Here is a 6,461-nt window from a genome sequence, read left to right as displayed (position 1 = left end):
AGAAAGTGTTCCAAATCTCTAATAATTAGAGAAATGCAAATCAAAAGAACTCTGAGGTATCACCTCACACCTAGCAGATTGGCCAAAATGAAAGAAGGGGAGAGTAATGAATGCTTGAGGTGATGTGGAAAAACTAGGACATTAATGTATTGCTGGTGGAGTTGTGAACTGATCCAACCATTCTGGCTGGCAATTTGGAACTATGCTCAAAGGGCTATAAAAGAATGCTTGCCCTTTGATCCAGCCATACCATTGTTGGGTTTGTACCCCAAAGAGATCATAGATAAACAGACTTGTATGAAAATATTTATAGCTGCACTTTTTGTGGTGGCAAAAAACTGTAAAAGGAGGGGATGTCCTTTAATTGGGGAATGGCTGAACAAACTGTGGTGTATGCGGGTGATGGAATATTATTGTGCTCAAAGGAATAATAAACTGGAGAAGTTCCAGAAGAACTGGAGAGACCTCCAGGAACTGATGCAGAGGGAAAGGAGCAGAGCCAGAAGAACATTGTACACAGAGACTGATATACTGTGGTAAAATTGAATGTAATAGACCTCTGTACCAGCAGCAATACAATGACCCAGGACAATTCTGAGGAATCTATGGTAAGGAACGCTGCCTACATTCAGAGGAAGGACTGCAGGAGAGGAAACATATAAGAAAAACAACTGGTTGAACGCATGGGTCGGGGTGGACATGATTCAGGGTGTGGACTCGAAACTACCACACCAATGCAACTACCAACAATTTGGAAATAGGTCTTGATCAAGGACACATGACAAAACTAATGGAAATGTGCATCGGCCATGGGTGGGGGGAGCGCGGGGGGGGGTGAAGGTGAAAGTAGGAGCATGAATCATGTAACTATGTTAAAATGAATATTAATAAATGTTTAAATTTTTAAAAAAAGTAAAAAAAAAAAAGAGTACATGAAATGGTATAAATTGTAAGAAGATCTGGAAGGTAATGGTTTCATCAGTCGATTTCACTTTTTTCACCTCATGCCTGGGATGCTTTCTCTCCTTGCCTCTGCCTCTTGGCTTACCCGACTTCCTTTAAGTTCCAACTCAAATCTGTTCCAAATCAAACCTTTTCCAGTATTACTACTTCCCCACTTCCTATCCCACTGCTAGTGCCTTTCCGCTGATGTTCTCTCTAGTTAACTCTGTAAATATCTTCCTTTTTTATGAGAAATATATTTATTAATATCTTCATGAGCAGCCTTAAAACAATGTAATATATTAAACTCAACAAGTATGAATTTTGTCTCAAGAGCCAGTTGATGACAAAAATCAGTCTCAGCACCTTATTTTAAACACACATCCCTGCTAAATTGGTAGGGTAGGGTGGAATCCTGAGAGATGACATGGATTTAAAAAAAATCTTATTACAAAACCAAGCATTAATACTATGAAATACTGTGATGTCCCTTCACTGAATTCTGCAACAAGGTCCCCAGATATAAATTCTTGAGTAGTTATTTAAAATAGGAATAGGGAGAATACCCAACAGGGCTGGTGATTAAAAAAATAAAGTCTTTGGACAGGGCTATGTTTTTCTCTGCAGCAAAAGAAAAACCTGACCCAGGAGTAGACCATGTAAGTCTGAAGCTCTGCCTACTCTGGGAAACATTTGGGAAATCCTTCCCTGAGTTCTAGAAAAAAGAAAACAGAAGGAGAACACATGGTGTTGATATAAGTCCATATCAAGGCAATAGGGTCCAAATGGGGTCATTCCTCTTAGACTCTAGAGTGGGCCTTTCCCATCTCCAGCTTCACAGTCTTCCAAACACAAGACCTCTACTCTTTGGTCCCTCAGAGGAAGCTTCCTGTAGGTTATTGGCTGAGTTCCCACAGGTGATTCTTTGGTAGAATGGATGAGCACCAGATATCCTGTTAACATTCTATGAGGGGATCCCCTGAGCAATAGGAAGGAAACCTGACTTCTGGGGCTACCATCTTTCTCATCTTTGTAGAGCTGAAGTGATCCCATATCTGGGACCTTGACACTTTGTCTTTTTTTGTTGGGGAGGAAAAGTTTCCTTTCAAGGTGGCTTCAGGTGAGGCCATCTTACATAGGGAGCTCGTGGCAATGCCCTTAGGGGAGGCCACCTTTTGTGGTTCCTGGGGATCATCTCAGTGGCCTATATTTTCCAGGGAATACTTGCATTTGTCCTGAGTCAGCATTTTTGATTTCTGCTTATATTTCTTAAGGAATAAAAACTCATGTGCCCTCTGAGTTGTTTCTTAGAAATGTGACAGACCCCTGTTGCATCCCAGGCTTTGCAGGATATCTGTTCTGAACAAAAAGGTAAGGATTTTTTTTGCCTTCATAACTTTATTCCTAGGAAAGATAGTTGTTGGGCATGTTTCAGAGGCATCATGTGTTCAAGCAGTTGTTTTTCTTCTGTGTTTCCACTTCTGTAGTTCTTTCTCTGAATGTGGGTAGTGTTCTTTTCCATAAATCCCTCAGAATTGTCCTGGGTCATTGCATTGCTGCTAGTACAGTAGTCCATTACGTTCGATTTTACCACAGTGTATACAATGTTCTTCTGGCTCTGCTCCTTTCACTCTGCATCAATTCCTGGAGGTCTTTCCAGTTCACATGGAATTCCTCCAATTTATTATTCCTTTGAGCACAATAGTATTCCATCACCAGCATATACCACATCATATATAGCATCAGAAGTAGATTGCTTGTGACAAAGTCTTTCACAGAGCATGGATGTTTGTTCTTGGGTGTTTGGACTGAACATTGTATCATGAAAGATCTATATAGATGCCTTTCCTACAACAACATATCCCCTCCAGGGGTGCCCTGTTGCAAAGAGTAAAACTTCTTTTTGCACTTATAGGGGCAGGGCAGAGACCACTTGGGGCTCCTCCACCTGGGTCTGGGACCCAGTGTGACTTCCTGAGGGGCTAGGGACTGTTTATCTCAGATTCATGGTCCTGAACAGAGATTCCCAGGATGAAAGCTTATGCGACCTCCCCTTCAAAGCTTCCACAGGAGAAGAAATGTTTGGGAAGCAGGCGGGGTTTGTTGTTAACAATTCGCTGCCCTTGACAACAATGTCTGCCTGAGAACTGGGTAAAAAGTTCTGCTTATATTCTTTTCTTCAAATTAGCCTATTTTTCTCACCTGGGATAATATGGAATTTCTTACTAATCTTTAAAAAGCTACTTCCCAATTTTCAAGGTGATGTTAAGCTTCCTCTTCTTTGAGAACCAGCCTTTGGAAATATATTTATTTGTGGAAATGAGGTCCATCTTCTGAGAAAGTAAATGCTTACACAGTGAATATAACATTTCTGCATAAGAGTCACCCAGTATTATGTCCTGGGCAGTTTCTCCATCTTCAAAGGTACTTTTGCCTAAGGAGCCACTGGCTGTCATGGCTAAAAGGTTTGGATTGTGAAACACACCCATCATTCTTAGGTCTTGAGGACCTCTGATGGCTGAGGTTGGCTTAACTGGAGTCTTATAATTCTTCCACGAATCATTACCACAGTAACCAAGCAGAGCTTTAGGATTCTCTTCTGTTGAAAGGATTGTGGTGGCGTTTTCCCCCTTCTTCCCGCTGGAATTGTCAAAGATGAGCATCCTGGGATGGTCATCTTCCAGGATAACAACATCTCTTCATCATATATTCCTTGCTCAATTCATTTTCTGGAAGACTGGGAAGCTGACATTCTTCTTCAAGCTGATATCATTTTTTTGGACCAAAATTACATCCTCCTTGCTTTCAGCATGTCAAAGTTCTTTGCACGATGTCATCTAAATTGCATTCTTCTTCCTCCAGGGATGTTCTCCTTGTACTTTATCAGTCAGCATGGTAATGTTCACCAGCTAGTCTTCTTTGAGGGGAGCATTATACTGTGGGTGGGGGGAGAGACTGGGGTCAGCCCCAGCTCACCTGAGCTTTGGCCCTTAGACTCCCATGCACCTCACCACAGGGGTATGGAGTGGTCATGGGAGGGGGGCCATAGAAGGTATCACGTGGGGAAGTAATTGGGGCCCCCTGGGGTGGTGGCACCCATGGGGGTTCAGGAGGCACATACAAGGGAGGCATGTGGGTCCCACCTATAGTATATTTCTTGGGTACATAGTTTGCATTTTTATCTCCCCAAATGGAATATGAGTTCAAGGGGCAGGGAACACATTTCTGCCTTTCTTTGCATCTCTAGTGCTTAGCACAAAGTCTGACACATAGTAGATTCTTAATAAATTGCTGTTGAGTGATATGATCACAGAAATATATAAGAAAATAACATTAACAACACCAGAACTCAGATCAACTGTGATGACATTTTGCCTCTAGTGAATTATTGATGAAACAAAACTTTCTCTTCTTGGTACAGGCGCTGAATGGTATACATGTCATTGATGTATTAATGCGTTTGCTTAACTATATACTTTGTAATGAGGAAAGAAAGGTTCATAGGGGATGTTATTAGGGAAAGACAGAAATATATTTAAAAAAAAACACCTACCACTACAAAACAAAAAAAAGTGCACTTTCAGGGTACCTGGGCTCAAGTTCAAGGTTCTGCCACTAACTAGATGTGTGATCTCCGGCAAATAAATTCCCTTGAGCTGTTTACCCAATGTATTGAATCCTTTTTAAAAGCAAGAAGTCAATAGTGATAGAGAAGGAATGCCTGCTTCTATCTGTATGTCCTTTGGTCTTTAGATTTCCTCCAGTGTAACCTTTCTCAAAGAGGCTCAAGGAAAGGAGAGAGGAAGACCCATCCAGTATGATCCAGATTGCTTTGAACACTGGGAAAAAGAAATGGCTTTCATCTACCTCTGACTTGTAGGAATGCTCATTGTATAAATTCCTCAGCTCATTATAGAACCATTGGCAGCATTGCCTGGGTGGACAGGAACCTCTGGTTACCCATTTCCTCTGAAAGAGGGTGGCAGTATTTTGTGTGTGTGTGTGTGTGTGTGTGTGTGTGTGTGTGTGTGTGTGTGTGTGTGTGTTTGTGTGTGTGTGTGTTTATGAAACTGCTTAGTACAGTCTGAAGCTGGGCCTTTATCTTTCCTCTAAGGATCTGAGGGATGGGACAAGCTTGATTAGTGAGGTCAAAAATTCTCTGGATGGAATAGAGACTTCATAGGGAAACAAAGCATGAAGCAGATTGCTTAGTTCCATTCTAAGAAGGATAAGCAAAGTAAGAATGGGGCCAGTTCAGAACAGCTAAGCCTTGATAAGAGGCAAATCCTCCAGAGCAGCTGATAAAAATGCTGAGGAGTCAATTAGTTCTTTAGTTTTTTAGCACCAGACTCAGATGAACCCCTTCAGTTGCCTTTCCTTGAGGGAGTGGGTACTTTGAGGCTATGGATTAGCTTCTAGGTACTCCAAAAGAGGGAGAAATGTTGATTCTATTAAGCAGTTGAAAGAAAGGGGTAACTGAATCAAGAGGGTATGACAAAAAAAGGTCACAGTCTCAAGGAAGCACTGGTGCTTAGGAGTATGCTAGAACCAGCTCATTTCTTAAATTTTCAGGAAGAGCATTTACTTTGGAAATCCATAAATTCTAGAAATCAGGGCTTGATTTGTTGCTTTGTTGCTTGTCTATATTTAAGTGATGGAGGAAATGTTAATAATGCAGATTAAATTTTAAAAGTGCCATAGAACATTTTTTCTATTGAATCCTCTTCCAGCTCAACCTACCAGAAATGAGAAGAAATCCCAGAAGACTGCAAGCTTCATAGGAGCAAGGAATGTTAATGTTTTTCTTTGTGTCCCTAGTGATTAACACAATGGCTTGAACTAGGGATTTAATAAATATTTGAAAAGAAAAAAAAGTGGGCCTTTAACTTGGAGAATCTTACTTAAAAAAAAAAAGCCTCTATCTTGTGTGGGTTGTTTTCCAAAAACTGAGCCTTGTGGGAAGGGACAGGCAGAAGGCTTCAGGTCAGGGAGCTGGGGTGAAACTACTGCTTTTGCAGACTGAAAGTGTATTGATAACATGGTTGATAAGTGGTCATCCAGTCTCCTCTTGAAGATAGCTAGTCAAAGCAAACTCTTTACCTCCCCAGGCAGCCCATTTTGGCCAGCTCTACATGTATTTGTTTTTCTTTAAATCATGCTGACATATACATCTCTGCAACTTCTAGCCAACGTACGTACTTGTATCCTTTGGGGCAAAGCAGAATAAGTCTAATTCTTTTTCCATGTTACAACTCTTCAAAAACTCAAACAACTATCATGTGCCCCATAAATCTTCTCTTCTTCAGACTAAATTTTCAAGTATCTTCTATCTGTCCTGGTGTGGCAGGTTTTTTTGTTTGTCTTTCTGGTTGTATTTCTCTGAAATGTATCCAGGTTGTCAATAATTTTCCTAACTGTGGCAACCAGAACTGAATTGGCAGACTATAGTAGGAAAATGACCTGTGTTCTAGACAAAACTTCTCTCTCTTCCCTACCCCTCCACCCCTACATTCATTGTT

Source organism: Gracilinanus agilis, chromosome 3 (assembly GCF_016433145.1).
Source record: "Gracilinanus agilis isolate LMUSP501 chromosome 3, AgileGrace, whole genome shotgun sequence".
NCBI lineage: Eukaryota > Metazoa > Chordata > Mammalia > Didelphimorphia > Didelphidae > Gracilinanus > Gracilinanus agilis.
Note: the sequence above shows the minus strand (reverse complement) of the source record.